Source organism: Gigantopelta aegis, chromosome 10, assembly GCF_016097555.1.
Source record: "Gigantopelta aegis isolate Gae_Host chromosome 10, Gae_host_genome, whole genome shotgun sequence".
Classification (NCBI taxonomy): domain Eukaryota; kingdom Metazoa; phylum Mollusca; class Gastropoda; order Neomphalida; family Peltospiridae; genus Gigantopelta; species Gigantopelta aegis.
The window spans coordinates 60,743,830-60,768,486 of record NC_054708.1 but is presented as its reverse complement, the minus strand read 5'-3'; the positions used below and the strand labels follow the sequence as shown (position 1 = coordinate 60,768,486).

At 36.6% G+C, this 24,657-nt stretch overlaps 1 long non-coding RNA gene across 1 annotated transcript in view; it reads left to right on the top strand.

The window, feature by feature from the left end:
- Window positions 1–24,657, top strand: part of LOC121384006 — a 52,404-nt gene that overhangs the window by 11,295 nt on the left and 16,452 nt on the right. Inside the window, exon 2 of the long non-coding RNA XR_005959325.1 lies at window positions 61–197. This is a non-coding gene — a long non-coding RNA (uncharacterized LOC121384006). The remainder of the gene's footprint in view (window positions 1–60; window positions 198–24,657) is intronic.

Here is a 24,657-nt window from a genome sequence, read left to right as displayed (position 1 = left end):
GTCTTCTGTATTTGATCTGACGAAACATTTATAGTCAAGGCCGTATGTTTTATAATGTAGAGTTGAAGAGATGTTTCGATGAAGTCGGATTGCATGGATCTCCGAAAACCAGAGGTTCCGAAGTAGCTGATCATCACTTTGTGTTTCGTATTCCATTTACAAAGACAAAATTGAACTCAGTTCCAAATCTGAAAACAGTAAGAGTTTAACATTATTATAATTTTAAAAGTTTGGACATTTTTAAAAATGCATTTCAATTTACCTTCATAGTGAACACTTAATGAGGACTTGCATAATAGTCGTGTGTTCAGGAGGGCGAACACGGTGGATTGTGAGCGTTCGCAAGAGCTATCTCTCGTCTAATTTGTATACATGTACGCTACAGTTCTACGTTTAAGAGAAATGCATACTACTAGTATCGTATAAACTAAATCTTTGTCTTGCTAGCTGAATTATAGCAATCCATTTATTTAATATCCATAAACTTAATAATTGTCTGCCACTAATGTGCCTGTGGTAACAATTAGCTTGAAAAATTATCAACCTTGTTTTAAAATTTGATTCATGTTTATAGAACTGTATTAATCTTTAGATATATTACAGAGTAAAGGAAAGCTGTTGGTACCCAAATGTTCTATTGATTAGACCATTGAGTTATTTTATAAACATGGAATTTATAAGTAAAGCAAAAAATATACTTGTTTAACAATACCTCGGCATACACTTGGTTCAGAAAACTGTTTTATTTAACAACACATTCATGACATTTTCTATTTACGGATATAATTACGAATATTTGGTTACGGACCAGATAGATAATGACAGTAGAAACCAGCTGACACCACGCTATGGGCTACGTACTCTTCTTCGATTCGATTGGATCATTTGGTAAACCATTCAGTTTCAGGTAACCCATTTAAATTTGAATAATTCATTATGTAAGTCACGTACTATAGGTTGTGTACAACGATACGTTCACGAACAATGCGCGAACGAAACGATCATTTTCACATTTCCTTTCAACTTTCTTTCGTGCTTTATATCTAATTTAGGTTCAATTACGCTGTCCTGGGAACACACACATCAGCTATCTGGCTGTCTGTCCAGGACAGTGGGTTAGTTGTTAGTGGTTAGAGAGAAAGAAGACGAGGGTGTAGTGGTCTTACACCTACCCATTGAGTCGTTAAAACTCGCCCTGGTTGGGAGCCGGTACCGGGCTGCGAACCCAGTACCTACCAGCCTTATGTTTAATATGGAACACCAATCGGTATCAGCCTGACAAACAACAAAATGAACTTAATTTGCTCCAAGGTGAAGGCGGTGTCAGCTGTTTGTAACTGTACACGTTATCGTGACAACCTGCCACCCCAACATGAGGACACTGGAAACCGAACCTTTAATCAATATCATATATTGGCACTACGCGTTGTTTAACGAATCTAACAGGTATTTTTTCTTATATAAAACTTTAAAGGCACGTGGCCTTCTAAAAATACATTTGTCGATACAGTTTCTTGCTCAGAATGGGACGAGATGTAGCCCAATGTTAAAGCGTTCGCCTTATACGCGGTCTGTCTAGGATCGATCCTCATCGGTGGGCTCATTTGGGTTATTTCTAATTATAGCCAGCGCATCACGATTGGAATATCAAAGGCCGTGGTATGTGCTATCCTGTCTGTGCGATGGTGTATATAAAAGATCCCTTGTTACTATTTGGAAAAATATACCGCATTTCCTTTCTAAGACTATATGTCAAAATTTCCAAATGTTTGACATCCAGTAGTCGATTATTAATAAATCAGTATGCTCTGGTGGTGTTTTTAAACAAAACAACTTTTAAAACTTTTACACGTTGTTAAACAAATCTATAGAAAACATTAAAGTCACGTGACCCACAAAACCCTCCACCAAACAAACAAAACGCCCACAATCACCATTGTACATACTTTCTGGTTGATACATTTTCTTTCTTATTAATAGTCAGCCAGTGCGCCGAGGTATGTGCTATCCTGTCTGTGGGATATGCATGTCAGAATGACCAAATGTTTGACATCTAATAGCCGATGATTAATAAATCAATGTGCTCTAGTGGTGTCGTTAAACAAAACAAAACTATAAACCAGTGGTAAAGCGCTCGCTTGATGCGCAGTTGGTTTAGGATCAATCCCCGTCGGTGGCCTAATAGGGCTATTTCTCGTTCCAGCCAGTGCTCCACAACTGGTGTAATTATCTTGTCTGTGGGATGGTGCATATAAAAGATCCCTTGCTGCTAATAAAAAAGATTAGCCCATGAAGTGGCGACAGCAGGTTTCCTCTCTCTATATCTGTGTGGTCATTAACCATATGTCTGACGCCATATAACTGTAAATAACATGTGTTGAGTGCATCGTTGAATAAAACATTCATTCATTCCTTTTTATAGAACAATGTTTGATATCGAGTTATTGTTCCTTTAAAAATATATGCCATTGAATCGTCAAGCTGTGTGACAATTAATTTTTAACAATTAACAATTAATAATCCATCTTGGTGGATCCACTGGTCGTAGGATTGATCCATCTTGGTGGATCTACTGATATCCATCTTGGTGGATCCACTGGTCGTAGGATTGATCCATCTTGGTGGATCTACTGATATCCATCTTGGTGGATCCACTGATATCCATCTTGGTGGATCTACTGATATCCATCATGGTGGATCAACTGGCCATAGGAGCTATCCATCTTGGTTAGAGTGTTAAGAGCAGACGTCGTGGTGTGTGTTAGGCGCCACATCGGTAAGCAATGGGGTGCAGGTAGATCTAGCCCATACCTGCGGCACCACTACTTATAGACGGGACGCCCTCAAACACTCTGCGTGCTATTGCCTGAACGCTGACACTCGAAAACACTCTCTGTATATTTGTCCAGAAACATTGAACGCTGTTGCTCAGAAACACTCTCTGCGTGTTATTGCCTGAACGCTGACACTCGAAAACACTCTCTGTATGTATGCCCAGAAACACTGAACGCTGTTGCTCAGAAATGCTCTGTGTGCTATCAGTTGAACGATGACACCGATTCATTTTAAAAGGTTTTCGGCAAATAAAATATTTTTATATTATTAAAATTACTACTGAAATCAATTGAAAACCAGATTTGTAGTTAATAAAAGGATATGAAAAGAAAAAATTAATACATTTAATTAATTTTGTACAACTCAATGTATTTTTAACTGAACAATCGAGGGTTATTTTGTTGTATAAAACTTTTTTTAAATTTCATTGAAACCACCTTAAAATTAAATGTACACATAAATATTCGACTTTTTGTCTATGTAAAACTAACATCAAGAGAATAAACAAATTGGTGGACATATCTATACAAGCCAGTAAGGTTATAAAATATAGACGGCTTTGGAAGTTAAAAAAAACAATATTGGATACAAATAGGATTTTAATAATAACAATAATAATGAATGTTACTGGGGTATAAAACAAAATCATAGTTGTTAAAACAAATGTTACTCTGTGTTATACAGCATATGCGATAAAAAAAATATATATATATCAACTAAAAATAGGACGGTGCGATTTCAATGGAGTTTAGCATTAATGTAATGCCATCTGGACCGTGTCATTTCAAAAACCACGCAGGTGGAAATTACATTTAATGTCGTCGCATTCAGCCGCTTATTTCGTCTCTCGGTATCGCAAATCACGGCGAATAAAAAACGAACAAGTGTTAAGCCCCGCTAAACAGGCGACATCCCGAAACAAAAACAATAAAACTACGGCTCGTGAAGCCGGCGAATCGTGAAGCGGTCGGTAACATCTGCATACAACTGTTACAGAACCTGTGGCATCTGGAGCGAAGTGATATTCGTCTTTCAGCGAACATATAGCAGGCCATTGTCTAAAATATATTGTCGCATGGACCCATTTACACATCCTTGACCACTGTCGTGCGTGCTTTGTTCCTCGCGAAACAATAATCGAATCCCTACGTGATCAACCATACGCCAAAATTACCGAATGTTTGACATCAAATAACCGATGATTAGTAAATCAATATGCTCTTGTGGTGTCGTTAAACAAAACAAACTTTTAATTTTACATGGTCAGGCTTTAAAAAGATGCATACATAGTGTATAGTATCTTTGTTATAGTATAGAATAAATCGAATTAATACATTAACAAGTAGCCTATATTCACCTCTTGGGGGGGAAAAAAAGAAAAAAAGAAAGAAAAAAAAGGTTAGTAGGCCTGAATGACTGAAGTAATTTGAACACTACTGCCACGTGAATGACAATTCTGCTATTTTACAAACAAGCATTTAACTTCGTTACAGTTTCATTCAAAAGTGTCGAATGAAAACAAAAACTATCAGAAAATACTTTGTATAACAGCCAATGGGAGACCCATATACGTATGGGACTTTGCTATCTGTTACCTTTTCTGTTGTCTTCGATTCATTCCTTTCTTGGCCAAGAACGCCTTGGTATTCTGCATATTAGTTCCAAATGGATATCTCGAAATATTCCACAAACTTTTCTTGATGAAGAGTTATGAATTTGAGATTACTTTTAGACTGACAGAGAATATCAGTTGTGATTGCTACTTGGTGATTTCTGGAAGTAAGAAACACATATTATGTACTCGGTGATTCGTAAAAAAAACTACAATTAAAAAAAAAAAATGCTAAAGAAATTAAACAACAACAAAAACAAACAAACAAACAAACAAAACGACCAAAACAAAATACAAAAACAAAACAAAAAACAAAACAAAAACAAAACAAACAAAACAAAAAACAACAACAAACAAAACAAGACAAAACAAAACCCAATACTAAACAAAAATAAAACAAAACAAAAACAATAATCAAAGTAAACATATACAAACACACACATACACACAAATATTCTCTTTCCCTTTATCAAATATCCAGTCTGCTTAATAACTCCATCTAAGTCCGTTTCATGGACATTGATAACTAATGGTATTAATCAACCTGTATACAAGTTAATGTGTTCTGATCCTTATTCCGTCCACTCCCACGTCACACCCTGGCAATGCTACAGATAACATACATCATATTAATCACCGACAGATGCGGATGTTGTCTCCGGGTGTCCTGCAACATGTGACGATGTCAGATGAGTGGCACCGCCGCGATATTGTGGACGTAACAACGAGCATTGTTTCTATCGAACTAAAATGCCCATTATAACGGTCACAACATCGAGACTATGCCATGTATTGTGTCTCCAAGGACTTGGTCGACCTCCACGAAAATTCAGTCAGCCCCAGCGTACACGAGAATTAGGTCAGCCTCCACTAAAGTTAGGTCATCCTCCACGAGAATTAGGTCAGCCTCTGCGAGAATTAGGTCATCCTCCACGAGAATTAGGTCAGCCTCCACTAAAGTTAGGTCATCCTCCACGAGAATTAGGTCAGCCTCCACGAGAATTAGGTCAGCCTCTGCGAGAATTAGGTCAGCCTCCACGAGAATTAGGTCAGCCTCCACGAGAATCCACTAGAATTAGATCAGCCTCTGCGAGAATTAGGTCAGCCTCCACGAGAATTAGGTCAGCCTCCACGAGAATTAGGTCAGCCTCCACGAGAATCCACTAGAATTAGATCAGCCTCCACCAGAATTAGGTCAGCATCCACGAAGAAACTTGGCCAGTGTCCTTGAGAACTAGGTCAGACTTCACGAAAACTAGGTCAACTTCTAAAATAATTTAATGAGCCTTTACCAGAATTTAGTCAGCATCCACGAAAACTAGGTTAGCGTCTACGAAAACTAAGTCCAACCTCCACCAGAATTTCACCAGCCTCTGCGAGATCTATAGTCCTTCCCTCCTTCTATAAAAATGTTGGGGTTTTTTGTTAATAATTTTTGTATGCTTTGATGTAAGAAGAAAAGTAAAAGTGTTTTCGAAATATACTATTTTTGTGTCCAAGTTACAAAAACAATCGGCTCGGAAATAAATAACTTGTAGTAATTACATAGTATAAAAAATGGCGCTCCCTGTGGGACGAACTATAAGTCAACCTCCACGAGAACTTGACAAGTATATGCTGAAAAGTAAAGTTTGTTTTATTTAACGACGCCACTAGAGCACATTGATTTTTTATCTTATCATCGGCTATTGGACGTCAAACATATGGTCATTCTGACACTGTTTTTAGAAGAAACCCGCTGTCGCCACATAGGCTACTCTTTTTACGACAGGCAGCAAGGGATCTTTTATTTGCGCTTCCCACAGGCAGGATAGCACAAACCATGGCCTTTGTTGAACCAGTTATGGATAGTATGTGATGAATTCCTGCCTATGATATAAGTGTTGTGTACACTGGGACGTATACGTGGCTATGGTTCAATAATATTTATCAGGGACTTCAATTAAATTGATAAACACCAACAATCCGTAAAATGAAACTGTATGAAGCCACACCTACAATCTAGCGGTCTTTTATTTTAAAGTGTGGTGTCAAGGTGGCAACAGATTTTCCATGACATATTTCACAGAATGAAACTTCACTATTCAATTTAAAAGAGTTTCATTATAAAATGATTAAATACGTAGTTCATAATTTTCAGCGTTATGTTTGCAGAATTATCTAGATGAGAACAATGCATAGGCGTCGGAAGTGTGAGGGGCTGACCAGGGGTGGGATGGAGCACTACCCCTAACTATGAAGATAATGCACTGCTTCCAACCCCAGTCAAGAACCAAATTAATATATAACTAGTTCCACAACTGTTTCCGAACTTTGGTCCAGCATGAACTGAAGCATTTCTTTAATCCCTGAATTTGTATGCTTTTGAAGTTGGACAGTAATTCTCATCCAGACCAAAAAGATATCATTCCTGGAATCTTAACTGCATATATGCGGTAAATTATTTATTGTAGTAAAAAGCTTGTAGTATGGTGTTATTCCACGAAGCATAATGCCGTGATATTCCTTGGACGATGTTATAGAGAAATACAATTATGGATTCGATAACAGTTTTTTTTTTTTTTTGGATTACTAATATCACTGATTATTCCTGGCTCTGTGAAATACCATGATCATAATCAATTCACTTAGATCCCTGCCAGTATTGCTGGTATAATTGGATTGTTGCGTTTACAAGTATTAAAACTATTTTAAACAAGGCATCTCAGATCAGTAGCGAAACATTGGCAGAGCCATCAGCTATAAGACTGCTTAAGCACTGGGTTCGCAACCCGGTACCGGATCCCAGCCAGAGTGAATATTAAGCATTACATAACTTCTTTCTTACGAACTGTTAACCATTAATATAACCTTATGTTTTTGGCAGACCTTGCTTGGATATAAGCAGGACAATCAAGTTAAATTAAAAGGAAACCGAATATGATCAATCCACGTTCAAACACCGGTTCTCTGTCTTAGATACATCCGGGTGTCTTCCAGGGCAAATGCTGCTGAACCTTCGATAAATGATTGACAGGTAGCCTATCGTTATTTTCCAAAGTTGTAAAACAAAAAGAACGCACCGGCCACCCAACCACCCATCAACGCAACAAAAAAACCCACCCCAAAAATAAAAAACAACAACAAAAACAAAAAATAACAAAAAAACAAAAAAACAAAAAAACCAACCTAACAACAAAAAACCCCAACATTTTCCGATGCAGTCCCCTACAAACCTAGCTCTCCACGGTCTTGACCCCCCCCCCCCCCCCCCCCCCAACCCCCTGTATAATTTCCTATACACACGCCTGAAAAGGTTGCACTCTGTGAATAATTTGAAAAGTAAATCGAGAGGGACATCAAGTACTGTACATAATATTAATACCAGCAGTGTACACCTCATACACTAGCAGTTGTGGTAACGGTATTTACTTTCCTGCCCGTTGGTAAGCGCATACCGGCCTCGGTGGCGTCGTGGTTAAGCCATCGGACTACAGGCTGGTAGGTACAGGGTTCGCAGCCCGGTACCGGCTCCAACCCAGAGCGAGTTCTTAAGGGCTCAATGGGTAGGTGTATGGCCACTACACCCACTGTCCTGGACAGACAGCCCAGATAGCTGAGGTATGTGCCCAGGACAGCGTGCTTGAACCTTAATTGGATATTAGCACGAAAATAAGTTGAAATGAATGAAATGGTAAGCGCATATAAAAGAGCCCTTGCTGCTAATCATAATGGATAGAAGTAGTCCATGTCGTGGTCTCCACTGTCAAATAACACACGGGCGTTCGAGTCCAGGGCTCGTGCATTATACAACTTTTAGAGTCTAGAGTCTGAGACGTGAACGTCAGGGCAACACCATACAAATTATATGCGTGTGACGTCATTAGAGATTGCGTCTGCCCTTTTATCAACCTGGGCCCTGGTTTAAGTTCCTGAGTGGTCTAGAACTGTTAGTCCCACTCGATGAAACGAGTCATGGCGCTACTAACGAAACACCCACAAACTCCAACCAGGACCCGAACGCCCGTGCCATTAACAAAATTATTTCCTGAGTTGTGGTGAAGACGGCTTACAAACATGAATATAAGCACGAAGATAAATTTTGTCGTCATCGTCAACATTTACATTTTAAATTGATCATAGCCACAACGCTAAATTTTCGATATTCAGGAATTTCTTAGCTGATGTTATTTCCTTAATTGGAGAAATCATAAAGACGAAACGGCTAAATACAAATAAACAATGTTCCTGCTTTTAACACATAAATATACAAAGAAGACCTTTATGAATGATATGTGAATGTGTTTGCATGCTACGTCATAGTGTGTGTGTGTGTGTGTGTGTGTGTGTGTGTGTGTGTGTGTGGTCAGGTGTACCTGTGTGTGTATGTGAGAGGGGGGTAGGGCTGGGCCACGACCCCGGTTACTACGGGCCGGCAAAGTAAAAACGAAAATAATAAATATAAATAATTAAAGAAAGAAAGAAAAAAAGGGAAGCGGCAGAGACAATAAGTATCTTTTCTTATGTAAACTGATGTGTAATAGATGTACAGTATATTATTATTCCATAATCATATTAGAAACATCGCTAACAGCGCCACACACACAAAATAAAAACCCTGCTAAATTAAACCGCAAAATAAAATTAAATAATAACAGTTTAAAAGTGACATCTGTACAACTGTTAACATTTTTGTTTTACAAAAACGTAAACTAAGTTTGAATATTTTAATTTACAAATGACGGATCAATGATACCAGCTGTTTCCGTGTCCATGGCAACTAACAAAAATATGATTCATGCATATTCCGTAGAGCAAATTATCGGATGCATGCAGATGTATATTAGTTCTGTCAATAGTATTAACATTAACAGTTATATGGGTTATTTCTAACATAAATATGCAGGATAAAATTTGGAGCGCAAATTATAATTTATAGCAAATTGTAGAGTACTTTATTACTGTTATAAACTCTTTGTCATCGTTATAAAAGATGTAATATGAGATATATGTTACGCTTGACAACGTTGACACGAATTTAGCAAGTCATTAAATTGTAGTTCTCGAACAAATTATTCATAAAAATAGAAAATTTGTGAAGCTTAGATATAGGGCCGCCCGAAATAAAGGAGGAAAATAGAATGTGTATAATTAATAAATTAACCGTCTTTTGATAAGAGATAATTTCTGAATAATGTGAATAAGCAGGTCAGGTCAGAGTGTTTAACGTGCACATTCAGAGCAAGCTGTTGTAGCGCACGCCTGTTCTGGGCACAGGTGCCCGCCTTGGCCGGCTCCTCCGTCCAGGACAGGAAAGGTGAATAACCGTCTTTTTTTTCTTTATATAATAATTTCACTGTTTCAATTTCAGTTTGTTTCTAACATGAGAGCGAGTTTTTACACTATTCAGTTTTTTCTCTAAATATTTACCGACTGGATACAGTTTCGTGAAAAAATTAATTATAATTCCTAAGAATTTTTAGGTTTTCTTTTTATTAAGGCTAGTATTATTATTATTATTATTATTATTATTTTAAAAATATGTTTTATGTTTTGATGTGGGATAGCGTAACACGTTTGCAATGTCATGACATGAACAAAGTGTGTTAATATATATATATATATATATATATATATATATATATATATATATATATATATATATTTATTAGTGTTTATGTCCTTTAGCTAATTTGAATTCTAATTCTTGAAGTCCAGACATAATCGCCAGAAATATCAAGGGGAAAATGATATTTGTGAGAGTGAAGATGTTAAAGATCATGCTGACATAACAAAACACACACACACACACACACACACACACACACACACACACACACACACACACACACACACACACACAAACCAACGAAGAAAAAACCCCGACCACAGTCAAACAGTTAAACACAAATATGACACATCCGATTTGGAAATATAAAACATTTAAATATAAATTTTAGCATTACGATCACGGAATTAAACTAACGTATTTCAGGCACACCACCATAGTTTATTAGCCTGTTAGTCTCATAAAACCTGCACGTATTGACAGAAGCGATTTTAGTGGTTGTACCTGGCGGATGCACGCTGGTAACAGATGTCGAAGTACTCCGACAGGTGAGGGAAGCTACACGGTGGAAGTGTCACCGTAAGCTACATAGACTTTGACGTAAATATATCCCAGAAAGTGAAAAGTGTTAGCCGGTGACTTGTCAATAAAAAGTATATTAAACAGGACGGTATACGAATTAATGTAGAGGCAAGGCGTAAAATAGTTGTCTCGCGCGGGTGGATGGGTGTGTGTGTGTGTGTGTGTGTGTGTGTGTGTGTGTGTGTGTGTGTGTAAAAAGGGAATCGGAGTAAGTTAAATAACGTTTTCTCTTGTTAGCCAAAATGGGCATATTTTAGATTAAAAAGAGCATGTTTTCGTACACCCCTACCCACCCCTTCCTTGCTAGATATGATCCTTATTTGAGGGATTTGTTTTAATGGACACCTCTACTATCCAGGAACCACACACTAAAATTAAAAATTATGCACGGTGAATTTTCTGTCTCAAAATGATCATTGAGTTATTTTCTTAGGCGGCCGTCTAATACTAGTATAGTTTGTTATATTAAATTTTCAATTTTATAAATTACAAACACATGTATTATATTTACTATTACTTTACTTACTTTACTTTCATTCTTATTTTCGTGCTTATATCCAAATAACTATTATATTATTAACTTGTAACAAAAACAAACACCAGTATTTACAACTGATTCGTCTAAGACATGAAACTAATAGAAATTCTAATTACTTCAACAAATCTAAAGATCGTCATGGAATGTTGTTACACGGTTAATTCCACTTGTATAGCTTAATCTAATGTTTTTACATATACTATCAAGTACACGTTATTTTACATACCGATACTCGTTCCTCGGTGTTTCTTAATAATATATTCTAACTTAACTGTGTATGTACCTCGGTGCTAAACCTATATAAATATATTAGATTGGTTACCCCAGGAATCACGCGAGCGGGCGAAGTGAGCCCAAACTTCGCTTTGACCAGCTTGACTTCGCCATGTCAGTCACTGGAGGGCGAAATCTGTGTCGCCTTTTAAAAATAGTGACCGCTTGCATTACACTTGCATGGTAATACCCATCCATGTACAAACCTTCTCCAATGTTGCTTTATGTCGGTATCATTGAGAACTCCTTCAAAATACTCAGTCCCCAGTCATTGGTATACCAATGTCGGTGAACTACTGTTTTTACCCGCTCCCAGTCCAAACCAATGATCCATGATTAATACACCAAAAGGACGTGGTGTGTATTGTCCTGTCTATTGGAAAGGGCATATAAAAGATCGCTTGCTGATTTTAGAAAGGAATAGCCTCGGTGGAGGTAGAAAGTTTCCTATCTTTCGAAATAGACAAACATATTATATACGAAATAGCCCCAGTGTACAATGTGATGAGGTGTAAAGGAACAGTCGTTTCCTTTCCTTTATTATCTGTTTAAGTTGAACAACCCAGTTACTGTTGTACTGTCTGTCTGTCTGTCTGTATATATGTAATACTCCAATTATCATTATACATATAACCCCAACAATTAATACTAAATGTATTGTATCATATATTCAGTGTATTTCTGTTTATTCAGTTGTTTGTATATAAGCTTAAACTGGAGTTTACACCCTAGAAATTTCGTACGTACGGATAAAAAGTATTAATTTAGGAATTGAAAATGAAGTTTGTACTACTTCAACCATTAGCACGATTAGAAATCCACTAAATATACAGACATCGATATTCAAAAAGTATAATATATATATATATATATATAATATGTAATTTTAGTCGTTAAAATTTACTCTTTCAGTATAATTTTTGTACATGTACAGGGACGCGTGTAAAATTATAGTGGTTATCGCGAAAGAAGGCGGTACGGTGTAGTAGCCTCGCACTTCGCCTCTGGGTGGATGCGAACCCAGTACCTAGCCATAAAGCCGATGCCATTACCAGGTGCAACACCGCCGAGGCTGGTGGTTAACTGTGGTTGTTTGACAGGTGAAGGGGCAACAGCTATTTGGACATGATGGAGTCCCCGACTGCCAGTCCGTGACTCATTTATACCAGCTGTGCCCGGCAGCAATAAATGCTGAGTTAAATACCCACTACGAACGATCAATACTAAATGTGTTTGACATGCTTAAGTGAAATCCTGTGTTTTGAACAGGGTTCGCACCTCGGTACCGGACCCAGGGAATATTTTAGGGACGGGACCAAGGGCACATGGATCAATTCCCTGAAGAGGGCACTTCAATGATAATTGTAAACAAATTGTTGACAAAAAGCGAGCACTTTAATTGTTTTTAGAACTAGTCGAATCCCCTCCCTTGAATTTCCCTTGAGTGGGATGATGTAAGGCCACTATGCCGACTTCTTTCTTACTAAACACTACTCATTAACCTTTGACCTTTTTTACCATAGTGTGACACCCAATAGCCGATGTATTTTTCGTGCTGGGGTGTCGTTAAACATTCATTCATTCATTCATTCATTCCTTTGACCTGGACAGCCAGCCCAGATTCATAAGGTGTATGCTCAGGACAGAAAACTTACAATTCAATTCATTTATTAACTTTGAACATTTACAGTTCATCAGTGTTACATACAAATACATGTACATATACAAGAGATGTATAATGGTATAATGAAAGGTGTCGACATAAAAAGGACACGGAGAATATAAATGCTTGTGTATAAAACTCTGTATTAGTAGATACTTTTTAACTGTTGATTTTCGTCTTTTAAACATTTTGAATAAATATTTCCCTAATTTACATAATTCTTTTACATTGTTAGTTAATAGTAATTCTGTCAATTTAAACATAGATGGATGGATTCTGTAATATTTCTTGATATATAAAACTCTAAAGTCGCTAAAAAAAAAAAGGACAACATAATATAGCATGAAACTCGTCCTCAATTTCACCTAAGTTACACAAAACACACAATCTTTTATATCTACATATGCTATGATAGCGACCAACTTCAATAGCTAAGGTATGTGATGATAATCGTATCTTTGTGATGAGCCTAAAGTGAATATTGAAAATTAGATACAGTATTACAGGTATACAATAAACATGCATATTTAGATTACATGCACTTTGCTGTGTTCCATGTACAGGAATGACAAATACAGTTTAAATTACTGCCATACTTATTCTACCCCACATAAATAAAGCTTCTATTCATTTAATTCGTTACAATATATTGTCGAATTTTGTTTTTCTAACAACTTTTTCTAGCGATTAGATTTTCTTTGGTGTCTAGTCTACAGCTGCAATATGCACAATATTCAAGAGGCCACTCGTAGCTATTGTCATTAAAGATACATTTAACATGGGATGTGAAATATGGAATTCATTAAATTGCTTTCCGATATTTTATCCGCCCCTCATCTCCCAAATAATATGATTTATCAAAATAGTATTGTGCCTACAATTATAAAATCGTTTTAAACACATAACAAGTCTGTATACAACATGGATGGATGAAATCGGGAGTGAAACATTTGTCACAGTGACTGATGAGTTGTGATTATTTTATATATTACCAAAAAAACCTGACTGAAATTACATTCTTTACTTGGGTTTATTTCAAATAATTTTAAAGATACATGTAAGCCTATAACAATTTGCAAAATTTGTTTTAGCAATAAAACGGTCCGAGGAAAGAACATACAGTCGGTATGTAGGTTGGACTATACCAATTCAAATCCCATAGGCTACCATGTTAACGTTTGTGTTTAAAAACACTATATGCAATATATCAACCAAACTGTGACCCATAAATATCAGTACTACAACCCCTACCTCAAAGTATTAACTGCAGAAAATGGTATTTCATGGCTCATTTTCGGTATAACCAGATGTTTCTGCAAATAGTTTCGCACAAAATTTGAGTATTTTTTTTACAGGTACCCCATACATGTTCCAAGCACAAGGACATCAGTGTATGTAAAATGTCCCGATATATAATTGGTCGTCAATAGCAACAGTTGTCACTTGACCCAGTCAGCTATACACGGATCCTATAGACAACTAAAATGAATGTTAAATAAGAGGCACCACATATGATCTACGTGTATGTATGTCACGATATATAATTGGTCGTCAATAGCAACATGTCACTTGACAGTCAGCTGACACGGAGACGTCACGTTGATCTACGTGACACATATATTTAACGACACGACACAGACGTATTAGAATTCAGGCCAGCGACTTTCCCCTATCTAGTATAAATTATACAGATTAGAAGATTTCCAAATATCAAATTATTAATAGTATTGTTTTTTTGTTGTTGTTTTTTTTTTTTTTTTTTTTTTAATAGTATTGTTAATAGGTACTTTTGTTTAAAGATAATAAAACTATTATAAAACACGTTAATTGATATTTGTAAAATATGCAATAACGAAACCTGTCGTAAACAGAATGCTCTGGCGAAGTCAGAAGTTGTGTTATGACGGGCGTGCTTGAACCGTTTTCTGTTCGAAGCACGCGAAATATTTTCCCATACTCCATATATAAGAATATTAAAATATGTACAACTAATTTTAAAGTCTAAAAAGCTTTGCTAAAATACAGTTTTATTGTAGTTGTATAATCCCATATTTGCCTTTGCGTGCGTACGTTCCTAGACGTTCGTGGTTTTGTGTGTGTGTGTGTGTGTCTGTGTGTGTGTGTGTGTGTGTCTTTATGTGTTGCGTGTATATAGGCACATATATTAGAGTATTTAGTAAGTTTATTTTAAAGTGTTCATAGGTTTGACCCTGAGTGTTAAAGGAAATGTCCTGTGGTTGTTCGCATTATCAGATATTTGCGACTAATGTTGTGTAATAAGGCCTTTTAACGAATAAACTTACACTTCAAATAAATGTCCGTGTTTAGAACCGCAGTCACTCTATAGCCAATATTCTCGTACCAGCCAGTGCACCACGACTAGTATATCAAAGGCCGTGGTATGTGCTGTCTTGTCTGTAGGATAGTGAATATAGGAGATCCCTTGCTGCATTGGGAGAGATGTGGCGGGTTTTTTCTGATGACTACGAGTCAGAATTACCAAATGTTTGACATCCAACAGCCGATGAATGATTAATCAATGCTCTCTAGTGGTGTCGTTAAACAAGACAAACAGACAAATCTCTATCCAGTGTGTTTCTGATCATCTTAATGTTTGTAGTAGCTTAAACGTCTTTTTATTACCGTACCTAAAATATTTTTGGTACGTACAAAATGTTTAGGAATGAAAAAGAAGTAGACTTCTAGACTTCTAGAAACATTAGACTTCTAGAAACATTAGGACGGCCAGAAATGTAATGAATATAAGACATCGATATTCAAAATGAGAAAGTGCATTAAGTATATAATAGTAACCGTTAAAAAGTATATATACCAGTCGTGAACATATTACTTTTAGCAGCAAACTACGAACAGTCGCTTTAAAGGGACATTTCTAACTTTGCTGCATTGTAAGATGTTTCCGACTTATAAAATATTTCTACGATTAAACTTACATATTAAATATATTTTCTTGTTTAGAATATCAGTGCCTGTATATTCAATGTGTTTCTGGTCGTCTTAATATTTGTAAGAAACCCAAAATGGATTTTGTCTTCATATAATTTCGTACGTACGAAAAACAATATTTTAGGAAATAAAATGAAGTTTAACTTAGTACAAATATAAGAACGATCAGAAACACGTTTAGTATACAGCTACTAATATTTTTTGCAGAAAATATATTTGATATGTAATTACAATTGTAAAAAGGTCTCTGTTAGTCGATAGCATCTTAAAAATTGCAGCAAACTCAGGAATGTCCCTTTAAGTAAAGTTCTAGTATAGTCGCCGATATATTCCGAAAATCATAAAATTAAAGAGACTGCGCCGTAGTATATATATATATATATATATATATATATAACAAAATGGACAATGGATAACAACAGGTTGGTTATTTAGAGGTAGTATAGCTGTCATTGTTGACAACTCGGGCGACAGACACGGCACAGTGGGCACGCGATCGGCACGCGACCCAGATACATTTACTGAAGCGTGGCGCATAAATTGCGCACGACCAGGGTGTTACTAGTAATTTATGCGTTTGTCGCGATATGGGGTACAGGTTCAATATGTACAGTGTTAAAATCTCGCCCATGCTCGACGCAGCCTGCATGGATTTCATTACTGCCACTGCATGTTAGTTTATCTGATCGTTTTTTTCCCTCGGAGATATATGATAAATGCGAAACGATTTCATGTACCTGTATACAGTTATATGCAAAATTCAAAGATATGAGAGAGAGAGAGAGAGAGAGAGAGAGAGAGAGAGAGAGAGAGAGAGAGAGAGACAGACAGACAGACAGACAGACAGAGACAGAGACAGAAAGACAAAGAGAGAGACAGAGAGAGTGAAAGAGACACGCAGAGAGAGAGAGAGAGAGAGAGAGAGAGAGAGAGAGAGAGAGAGAGAGAGAGAGAGAGAGAGAGAGAATTGTATTTTTAAAATCTAGTAATAGTGTACCATACTTGTATGCCTGTTAGCAACCTGTTTTGAAAAATAAATTAATTAATGAAATATTAAAATCAGAAAGAAAACAAGTTTCGCTAATTCTTCCGCGGTATGATTCGAATTTAATTAAATATTAGTAATTATGCAGCAAACCAACAATAATAGGGGTCCTAGTGTTTAATGGACGTTTATTGGTTCGTAAATAGCCATTATTATCTCATGAAACATCCCAGAATACACCGGGACTGGGTTTTATTCACAAAGGGTGACAAACCCAGTGAAATTGCACCGCTCACGCCGCCATGCTGCGGAGGGATCGATAGACGCGCGATAAGTGAATCACCTGACTGTTCAACAGCTGTGTCGACCAATCGAACCGACGTGCAACAGGTTCTGTGTTGCAAAAACGTAAAGTGCAGTCGCCATTCACTGTCTAAACGGATTAAAACGAACAAAAGTAATTTTGGTCGCTCATCAATAAATTGTTTTTGGGTTTTTTTACCCCCCTTTTAAAAGGTTATCATAGTATTGGTTTAAAAAAATACTGTATACAGAAATGGAACTATACTGAGTTTGCTGTCAATGTTAATATGAATGAATGAATGAATGAATGAATGTTTAACGACACCCCAGCACGAAAAATACATCGGCTATTGGGTGTCAAACTATGGTAATGCAAATAAATAAAGTGATGATCAACATCAATATAAAAATTCAAGGTTTAAACAAAAACAGTGTAAAGAACTGTGCATAAATACAAATACAAATATCACAGAATTATACGGATACTGAATTTTACTCTAAACTTCAATTTGTGCTGTATTGGCCATTCTCAAAGAGAATGTTACACCCCTGCACCACGGTGAGGTTACAGCACGCGCAGGGGCTGTTAATATGATGTCGATTAACAGACTTTTTATCGCCTGTGTTTACATGTTAAATACTTTTTTCTAAATACAATATCAGTGGCTATATATTAACCCATTGGCGGATCCAGAAAATCCATTTGGGGGGGGGGGGGCAGTTACATGAGGTGGAATGCCAAGGGATTTTTTTTTTGGGGGGGGTAAAAAATATCGTAAAAAAATGAAAATTAATATATCATAAAATTATAACTACGCAACATTTAGGATTTATGGGGGCCCGGGCCCCTGCCCCTCCCCCCCTCCCCCCAGATCCGCCTCTGTAAACGTGTTTCTGATCGTCCTAGTGTTTGCACTAGGTCAAACATTTTATTTCTAATATATATAATTTTTGTTTACGTACGAAAGTACTGGGTTACCAAATCCAGTTTTGTCTTTCTACAAACATTCATAGCAGGATGTAGCCCAGTGGAAAAGCGCTCGCTTGGTGCGCGATCGGTTTGGATCGATACCCGTCGGTGGGCGCATTGGGCTGTTTCTCATTCCAGCCAGTGTATCACGACTGACATATCAAAGGCTGTGGTACGTGATATTCTGTCTGTGGGATGGTACGTATAAAAGATCCCTTGCTACTAATGGAAACATGTAGCGGGTTTCCTCTTTAAGTCTATGTGTCAAAATTACCAAATGTCTGACATCCAATAGTCGATGATTAATATATCAATGTGCTCTAGTGGTGTCGTTAAACAAAACAAACTTTTTTCTACAAATATTAGGACGATCAGAAACACATTGAATATACAGACACTAACATTCTAACACAAATTATAATATATATGTATTACTAGTTATTAAAAATTGTATTAGTCGAAAACATCTTACAATACAGCAAACTTAGGATAATCCCTTAAATATAGACTAGAGACCACTTTCACACATAATGCTCTGTAAGCGAAGCACCGAAGAACACTGGGTTAAAGGCATATTGTCACAGACCACTGACCTATTATTACCTGAAAATATATAAATTTGATTTGTCTCTAAATGTACTTTATTTAACCATCTACGTAGCCACCATACTCCACTTATTAATGATATTTCGTAAAAATAAATGAATTATTACAATGGTCTATAATTCAAAAACTAATATTGCCAAGAGGTTTGACATGGCTTTCTCTCCATCGTGGTTCAGTTAAGGTGATGCGATAGCTAGATTTGGTTTCCAAATATTAATGTAATTTTCATTCATTATCCATTTTTAGAGAAATAAGGTTCCTAAATCTGTGACACTATTCCTTTAAGAATAGTTCCCATCTTACAGTAAAAGAAAGAACAATGAGATAATTTGTAGCTTTTAGTCATATATTTTTTTATAGGTTTCATGGATACTCGATACTGCATTTTAAACATTTAAAAAACAAAACATTTATCCACGATACACCATTACGAGATATAAATCAAAAATGCTGTTGTAGAAATACATTTAATGTTCACATAATCATATATTTAAATTTTTTAAATGTATTTATTTTAATTTATTTTAAAATACAGGGCAGTAGCTAGCGGGGGGGGGGGGGGGCAAGGAAATCCGGAAAAAAATTATAGCTTCTTAACCGTTTAAGGAGTTTTAGACTATTAACTACTCAGTTGCCCCCACCCTTCCACCCCCAAACAAAAAATCCTAGCTACGGCCCTGGAATAGTCTTGGTATAAATAAAAATTTCCTCGTACCCTTGAACACAACACGCTATGAATGATATATTTCATACATATTTATCCAAATATTCACCATGATTTTTAATACATGTACAAAACAAAAATGCATTTTCAAAATTATCGTCGATTATCAGTAGCATATATACTTTTGAAAATAATGTAAAGTGTAACAAATAAATTATACTTATACTAGTACTAACTGGTTTATTAAAAACTAAAATATTAAAATATTATTTGAAACTAAAATCACAAATAGATATCTAATTTAAAGACTTAGGCCTACTTTGAAAACTCACTTAATAATAGTCACTTCTAAATTCGAGTGATTTTACTAAATAAATAAATATACTTAAAAATAAACCATACTAATATTCATTATGATTTAAAACTAAAACTAAAAAATATCTATATATATAATCATTGTTCAAAGACTTACTTGGATAAGTGTGCACCTCTAAGTCTGTGTAATGACCAAACTGATATGCAGACGAGCGACAACAAATATGAAATCTAAACATTCTTGCGTCGTGGTAGCTGCAGATGGGTCTATTCGTGGCTGTGAGTTAAATGTCCAGTGCAGGTTCTGATAGTCTCAACATAGAAAACAAACAGCGAGACGGCGTAGTGCATCTCTCCCGCCGCGGACGTGACCTGCCGTCCCATACTTTTAAATCTAACGTAATTCTCTCTCACTCAATCTGGTCCGGCGTCGCAGTGGCCCGCGCTCCGCCAGGAGAAGACAACCCAGTACCACCGGAGTGTCCGTGGTCACCGCTTCCCGAGAAGTCTTTAGCTGGGAAAAAACCAACAAAAGTCGTCGAGTTGCGCCGACACGTGGTGCTGTGTGCTAGAGGTGGCTGTCGCTAATGACACTAACCCGGGCTGGGTAGGACGTTGTATTTCTATCCCTCCGCCATACGCCCGAACAATGGTGGACACACGTGTTGCATATCGCGGCCCAATCACAAGCTGACGCTTTTGATCATATTAATAGACAATTATTCTACAACATGGATCCAATTTTTTTTTTTATTATGTCGACGACGACATTCACATTTTTGTGTATGCACCTTGTCATTACAGCGTTGTCAGCAGCCATTGTTCTAAACGTCCCGGCGCAAGCCGTTGCCACTCGACATTAAAAGGTTATTTGCGTGTGGGTAATAAATTGTATTTAGTGGTGCTGCACTCTTTAATGAAGTGTATAACATTTTGTGTAAAGGTTTGTTTAAAAGCATCCCGCATTATGTAGGAATGAAGAGTTTTTTTGGTGTATTATGTTTATGGAACACCGAAATGAAAATATTAATGTACACGGGACTATTTGTTGTACACGCTAATTTGATTTGTTGACATTGTTTGTGTCCGGATAGGATTCGTATGCTATTGTCAGACCTATTGGCACCTGTACAATATATCCGCGACGCTCGTGTTTATGGTGGTGTAAACGTTGAACTGTAATGGAGAAGTAAGAGGTTTTTAATTAGATGCCATTAAGGGAACTGGTCAGTGGTCACAGTTTGTACATTCGTTATGTACCTGATTGAAGAGGCACGTGGTGTTTGTTGTAATTTTGGATTTGACAAGAAAATATTGATTAACAAATGGAAATAAAACGTACAATTTTTTATATTAAACATATCTTCACACAGTTTACCCAACTTTAATGAATATTAATTTATTTGACATAAACATTACCAAAAAAAGGGACTCTATAAGCTGTTGAATTATATGTTAAGTATGTTTGAGACATACATGTAATGCCGAATGTTTATTTATATATTATGATCTAATAGGGTAGGGGCGGACGTCAGAGGTCCAGGGAGATATGGCCATCCGAAGTTTGAGGACCAGGGCTCGTGCTTATAAAACTTTTAGAGTCCAGACTCAATCTCTAATGACGTCACACGCATACAATTTGTATGTCGTTGTCATGACATTAGTATTTCAGACTCTTATTAAAGTCTCGAATCTAGACTCTAAAAGTTTTATAAGCACCAGGCCAGGGCCCCGTTTTACGAAGTGATCACAGTGCTAAGATCACCTTAAATGCATACGGTGATCTTTGTGCTGAGATCGCTTCGTAAAATAGAGCCCTGGGACTAATTCACAAAGCTATTTTAAGCTCTCTTAAAATAACCAAAACCGCATCGTCCTTATTTATATGTCTTTTTACATTGTACAGAGAAATCGCATCGTCCTTATTTATATGTCTTTTTACATTGTACAGAGAAATCGCAAAGTTGCAAGTTTAGTGAATTGGGCCCCTGGGCCACAGTATCAACAAGTGATAAAACTTAGATCAACAAGTGATAAAACTTAGATTAACAAGTGACTCCCCAATCATCTGATAGACTTCGAGTGGTGGTATTTAAAACTTAAATTAACAAGTGACTCCCCAATCCTCTGATAGACTTCGGGTGGTGGTATTTAACACTTAGATTAACAAGTGACTCCCCAATCCTCCGATAGACTTCGGGTGGTGGTATTTGACACTTAGATTAACAAGTGACTCCCCAATCCTCCGATAGACTTCGGGTGGTGGTATTTGACACTTACATTAACAAGTGACTCCCCAATCCTCTGATAGACTTCGGGTGGTGGTTTTTGACACTTAGATTAACAAGTGACTCCCCAATCCTCTGATAGACTTCGGGTGGTGGTATTTGACACTTAGATTAACAAGTGACTCCCCAATCCTCTGATAGACTTCGAGTGGTGGTATTTAAAACTTAGATTAACAAGTGACTCCCCAATCCTCTGATAGACTTCGGGTGGTGGTATTTGACACTTAGATTAACAAGTGACTCCCCAATCCTCTGATAAGACTTCGGGTGGTATTTGACACTTAGATTAACAAGTGACTCCCCAATCCTCTGATAAACTTCGGGTGGTGGTATTTGACACTTAGATTACGTTATGTTGGTTGACTCGACTAAAACTTTGTTTTTAACTGCTAATAATTATTTAATTTTTTGTTATCATTTCTGAAGTTTTAACTTTAAAGAATGTTTACTTGTTTCATAGAAATGTTAGCGAAGATTTCAGAATATGTAAAATGTAAAAACATATAATTCATCCATATAACGTAATACTTACATACCGAGATGCCGATCTTTGACGGACACACATAAACACAATATCCATTCATTTCTAGTTGTTTTCGTACTTGTATCCAATTAAGGTTCGAGAACGCTGTCCTGTCCACACACCACAACTATCTGGAATGTCTGTACAGGACAATGTTAGTGATTTATCATTACTTGTTAATGAAAAGTAAGAAGTTGGTATAGTGGCCTTACACCTACCCACTGAGTCACTAAACTCACTCTGGGTGAAAGCCGGTATCGGGTTGCGAACCCAGTACCAACCAGTCTTAAGTCCGATGGCTTATCTACTTCACCACCCAAAATATTTCATTATATTTATAATTATTATCGTGCTTATATCCAATTAAGGTTCAAGCTCGCTGTCCTGGGCACACACCTCAGCTATCTGGACTCTCTCCAGGACAGTGGGTTAGTGCTTAATTGGTAGTGGTTAGTGAATCAAAATAACACTTCAGCAGATTTATGTACATTTTTGTAATTTATGGCAATGATAAGATATGGTTATACAAACACACCACGGCGACAGCTGCACCCAGAGGGGATGAGATAGTCTCGGTGGACAAACCGAACTGAGAAACATGGGATAAATGGGTTAATCTTATAAACGTCTGTCTGTTGCGGCAGGTTAATCCAATCTCTAGCGTAATTATCTCATCAGCCACATGAATCTGTCTTAGTTGACCGAAACACAGACTGGCACATTCTCTTTAACGTCTTTATTACTGAAATAATATTAATAATATTAATACCGCTCAGAAGGTAATATACAACCAAGCTAGAAAAGCTATGGCTGCTCTTATTTGGTAAAACTAGTAACTATTTTTTAAAATACAGAACCATTACTATCACTGCTTGATACATATGTTAGCAGTATTTTAAATTATGGCTGTGAAGTTTGGGTTTTTAACAAAGCAAATAGCCACGTTATCCTACATTTACAATTATATAAACGTATTTTTGGCGTAAAAATGAGCACTACTAATATGATGGTCTGTTTTGAATTAGGTAGATCACCTTTGTACATAAGTAGGAACATTCGTATTGTTAAATATTGGATAAATTTGTTGAATACAAATAACTGTATTTTAAAAGAGTGTTATGCCACCCAATATAACTAGTGCATAAGAAAACCACGTTCTGTTAACTGGGTTAGTCAAATACGAAACCTGCTTCTCACTAATGGTTTTGGTCACATATGGTATAATCAAAATGTAGAAAAGTGCAACACATTTATATCACTATTCAAACAGAGAATGACTGATCAGTTTATCCAATCTATGTTTGCTGTATTCAACAATTCTCCAAAATGTCTGTTATACAAATTCGTTGTTAATAATTATTGCCTACAACCTTGCCTTCAGAAACCTATTGCCCTGAAAATATAGATTATCTTCCCATAATCTCTTTATAGAAACGGGCAGATACCACAATATTGACAGGAATAATAGAATTTGTATGTGCAATATGAACGTAGTAGAAGATGAATATCTCTTTGTTCTAGTGTGTCCTTTCTACAGTACCCTAAGAGATAAATATATTGAACCTTTTTATTATAATAAACCATCAACATTTAAATTAACGCAACTGCTGTCCAGCGACAATACAAAACAGCTAATTAAATTGTGTAAGTATTTGAAACTGCTACCACGCATAGAACAGACAACATTGATACATGACATGTTATTATACTGTATATTATTCCTATACATGTAATCATGGGCGTCAATCCGGCTTTAAAAATGTGGGGGGGGGGGGGGGGGGGGGGGGTGTGTGTGTGTGTGTGTGTGTGTGTGTGTGTGTGTGAGTGTGAGTGTGTGTGTGTGTGATAAAGGAATGTGAATGAAAATCATAAAGCTAAACATTAGTGGTTAAACTTTTAATTCAAGAAAATTGCATCAAAACGTTGCTGTCTGACAGTTTAACAAAATAGTTGTCTATGTTTTAAAATCGACCAAAAACAGTACG